The 4,852-nt window shown below is 36.6% G+C and overlaps 1 pseudogene; it reads right to left on the reverse strand.

Moving 5' to 3' along the window:
- Positions 1–275: 275 nt before the first annotated feature.
- On the reverse strand, positions 276–4,207 carry LOC127444279 (ewing's tumor-associated antigen 1 homolog; annotated as a pseudogene).
- Between the last annotated feature and the right edge of the window lie 645 nt (positions 4,208–4,852).

The following is a 4,852-nucleotide window of genomic DNA, read 5'->3' on the forward strand; positions in this document are numbered from 1 at the left end:
TTGTCTAAAATGTCACCAAAGCCATCCTCTATGTTTTGTTTAACACATCCAGTGTTTGTGCTGACAGGCTTTGAATGGGAAGTTTTTAATATATTTAATGAATTCTGAACAATCTGAAGCTGTTGTGCTCCACGTTTGTGATGATATTGTTGGTTCTGGTTAGTTTTACTGTGGCATGGAGGAACAGCCAAACCTTTTCTCATTGGAAAAGCCTGACTTACATAATTATCTTCCATGTGATTTCCAATTCTAGGCAAACCTCCATAGGGCTTTGCTTATATCTGAGAAACTTCACTACATTAAACATCATTTTTGGATTCTTGTGGTTTGTTTCCATCACACTGATGCATTCGTAACTGTAAAAACCATTTTGGTTCACATGAGTTTGTTTCTGTGTTGAACAATCCTGTGGGGAAGGAAACAGATCTGGGTTCTGTGGCATCTCCAACAACAGTGAGTCCTCAAGTAAATCACAGTTGCACCAGTCATCAAAATAATTAACATTGTCAACTTGTATATTGTTATTGGATGCTGCCATAGAGAAAGAAGAACCTTTTTCTGAATCGCAGGCTTTAACAACTACGAGATTTTTCTTGACTGCAATCTCAGGAACATTCTGAGATCTACGACCTGAAATTTGACTGAGATGCCCGCTGTTCTGCTGAGTTGGTCCATCGAAAAGAAAATCTAGATCATTGTCCATCTCCTGCTATGATGTCCTCTCATCATGAGGCTTCATGACACTGGGTTCTAGAGTAACAGCCATTCTTCATTACAGAACCATTGTGTGATGTGTTGGGTTGATTGTCTTGGAGTGGGAGCTCCTTTTCTGAACCCAGTCCATCTGAGAACTGAGCTTGACCATCGTCTTGTCTCATGTTGAAGTCAAACTGCTTGACCAGCCTCATGAGGTCTTCCACAGTGCTCTGTCTATGCATGTACAAAACAGCAAAATTTAGATTAGTATGGAAAAATACCAAAAATAATTTATGGATAGGGCTGGAAGGTACAAAAGTATTTAGTGACAGTCAAAATACATCAACTAGGGTTGGGTATCACCAACCACCTCACGATACGTATTCGCATTTAGGGATGTGCACGAGTAATCGACTAATCAAGTACTTGTTCTGCACCAGCTAGTCGACTATATATTTTTTCTTTCGCACATTTGCCTGCCATGGGCAACACTGAATTATTCTGTACTTTCCCTCTGGTATTTCTCACCAAATCTTGCATTTACAATTGAGTCCAATGAGAGGTTCTGTGGATGTGTGTCGCTGAGGTGCTGGATGAGAGAAGAGGATATGATGGCATATTTGTGTGCTTTCAAGCAAAGCCAAGGGTGTTTCTCAATGCAAAGAACGCAGAGAACAGTCTTGCATTCTTATGAAGACCAGTCTTGCCATGTCACCTTAGAAGAATGAACTCGGAAGAACAGGAGGACATAGAACGCATCTATTGCAAGCTTTGAGATGTGCTGCGATCTTCCTGTTGCGCAATTAACCATCACAGCACATTTGATGCCAGTGTGAGAACTTCTGGCATTATCACACCAGTAACAGCATATTATAATCATCACAACAGTAAGGTTTTGCAGGACTAGTTATACGTTTCAATAATAAAGACTGTAAACACTTGTTTATTACTATATTAAAATTATGCCCAACAAAACAACAAATGTTGATGAGTATGAAGACTCTCACGAACTGTCAGACTTTTGTGAGCTTACAGCGGGAAACTCTTGAGGTAAAACACAATGATTAATGTCCTTCGTCTGCCACCGTAGTACCCGGTTCTTGCCCACAAGTCACCATCTGATGCATCCTTGATATTAGACCTTATTAAAAACACATCCGAGTAATTTTATGCATTCTCGGTACTTGCGTTCTTAAGTATTGGAATTGAACTTCGGCAGCGGATGATGACATTGAACGAGTCCACAAGAATGTAAGAACATATTAGAACGCAACAGCCCAAGTGTGGCAATACTTGTAATATTTTTATACTTATTGAATTCTACTCTACTGGAATTCAGCTCTTTTTGGAGTCATGCTTACCAACGGACATGGATCTGCTTCTATGGAGGAAAGGAACTGCGAATCGGTACAAGAAACTCAGAAGCTTATCAGACAGGAATGTGAGATAAATATCTGAACAGGGGCAGAGCGTATTTTATTAAAATAAATTTTTTTCTGAATAATAACATGTGAAATGATAAAAATTGCTTTTATGTAGACTCAGAGTTTATATATGTGCATTACCCTAATGCCGTCAGAACTGGTTTCTATGTAAGCTCCGGGTGAGTGCAAATGTTTTTTTACAGTTATTTTTAAATCTTTTTTACTAATGCATGTTGTTCATTTCATTTTAATTTTTTTAAATTTATTTTTTTAAAGAAAAGCATAGTTTGTTGAAGTTAGCTTATTTTGAAATATAAATTTCACATACATGTCATACTTGACATTTTTAACTTACGAGAATTTAACTGATTACTAGTTTTTTGTGGGTTTGATTACTCGACTACAAAATTACTCGAAAATGCCCATTCCTAGTCGCAGTTCATCACAATGTCATATTTGGGTCATGAGTGAATCTGTGCCAAACGTGAGAGAGACCTAGCAGGATCATGCGGGTTCAGTTTCAGTCTCTGTTGTGCCTTATCGAAGTGGTTCTGACCACACTAAGATCTCTTTCTCTTTACAATCTCAGAGTTTGCGCTTGTTTAGATGACCTGATTCTTCATAATTAAACATGATAAGAGTAAACAAATAAATCAATAAAACATATAGATACAGGGATCTAAAATATCAATTCTATATCATGAGAAAAAGTAACGCAATATTTTCAATATCTGATTTATCTGGCACAGCCCTAATGTCAACAGGTAGAGATTTTGCGATACAGTTTATACCGCAGTTGATATATTTGCTTGGCTAAGATGTTATAGTTATTTAGCCTATTAATTTGTTGAATATCCCTTAGTCACCATGTTGAAGTGTATATCCGCAAATCCCTCTAAAAGGCATCTGATTCGTGAGCATAACAGAGCCTAATTATGCATTATTATCCTTAACACCAACTAGTCAAACAACTGACCGACTAATCAATTATGAAAATTGGTAGTTTTGCACATCCCTAGTGTGTGTATGTATATCAGATATTTTACAAAAGCTTTTAACTGGAAATCAGAATTTGGAGTTGGAACTATCCGTTTCATTATATTAGTTTTACTGTTTTAAGTCTTGTTTGTTTTTGTTTTACTCTAGTGTCATGTAAAGCTGTTTTTGCATTGATTTGTTTTGAGTTTGTGTCCATTGCATTCCAAATAAAAGAATAGAGGGAGAAGATGGAGTTGGGATCCTACAGCTGGGGCATACGGAACAGGGACATACTTTGTTGACATGGTCTTGACTTTGGGTTGTTGGACTTCTGGGGTGCACGGGATGGCACTATCCCCAATCCACTGCAATAAAGACAGGTCTACCTCTTCTAGTTTGCCATTCTATAAACAAACAAATGTACATTAATACAGTATTTGGCAACAGAACACAAGCATTGTTGTAGTTTATGTTCCTAAAGTCAACCTTTGGAGTGATACGATTGGCAATGTCAGATATATCCACCGCTTTGACACTGGCAGCTCTCCTTTGTCCTCGGCCTGAAAATATATACACAGATGCCATGTTGGATCTCCTCATCTTTGATAAAGAATAATTTCAGAATGCACAATTACAATGGAGATACTTGCCATGCCAAATGGGTGATGGAGACGTTGTATCCCATATAATACCCTGATGACATTCAGGATCATAGCTTGGGGAGTCGTCAGCTATCAATCTTCTAAACCGGCCTCTTGGTGGACGAGTGGGTGTTTTATACTCTGCTATAAAATAAGACATTTTCAAACACTTATTTACTATGGTGCACCTGATGATCTTGCAATGCTCAATATTAATGCATAAACTACAAACTTGATGGTACTTTGATGGTATTTTTTTTTAGAAAAAAAAAATGTTATGATGTGAAATTAATAAGAAATATTTAAATGCATGCAAAATTTGGGACATTTACCATGTACAAATAGTCCTAATTTCATTGCATACAAGATACAATTTGAATCAGTCAGTCCGCATCCAACCTGCGTACTGCGAAGCTGTTGCGCTTCAGCGATGCACACCATCTCTGAGGGCGGTATAAACTTTTTCATTAGACAACTTTACATAAATAACAGACAAATAAGGATTTAAACCAATTAAAATAGTGCTTTTAGAGGAAGGCCTGTTCGATTCACGTGGTTTGTTTCACTTCAAATCCATGTTTTCTCATTTGTAGAGAGCAGTGTTAAAATGTAGTCTACTTTTTATGTTTTCTTATAGGCTATTCTATAATTTAACATAGAAATGGCTCATAATATATATATATATATATATATATATATATTTAGTTTTATTGCTTTGACATACACAGGTAACGCAGAACAAAGCTTTTGCAATGCTTTTTTATTTAGCTAGTTTCCATTTTTAATGGAAATGTGAGTCATTAATTTCTGCCACAATAGAGCTAGTCCAAAATTCCGGAAGAGAAGTAGCATTTTTGAGCCATGGGTTCTCTGAAGTTCTCCTATGGGTTTTTATAATGGCAAATTTGGATTTATGAGTGAAATAAGGTCTGTGGTAAACATTACTTGAAGATATTTGGAAGTTTTGTTCTAAAACATAAATTACACATAGTCAAACCTCAAACGTGAATTTTAAAGCAGTCGTATGTTTTAAAAAAGTATGTTATGAACAAGTTGCTAAATAAGGACTACAACATCTTAATGTTTAGTAAGACACGTTCATTCACATGCTTG

The sequence above is a fragment of the Myxocyprinus asiaticus genome, chromosome 7 (assembly GCF_019703515.2).
Source record: "Myxocyprinus asiaticus isolate MX2 ecotype Aquarium Trade chromosome 7, UBuf_Myxa_2, whole genome shotgun sequence".
Lineage (NCBI taxonomy): Eukaryota > Metazoa > Chordata > Actinopteri > Cypriniformes > Catostomidae > Myxocyprinus > Myxocyprinus asiaticus.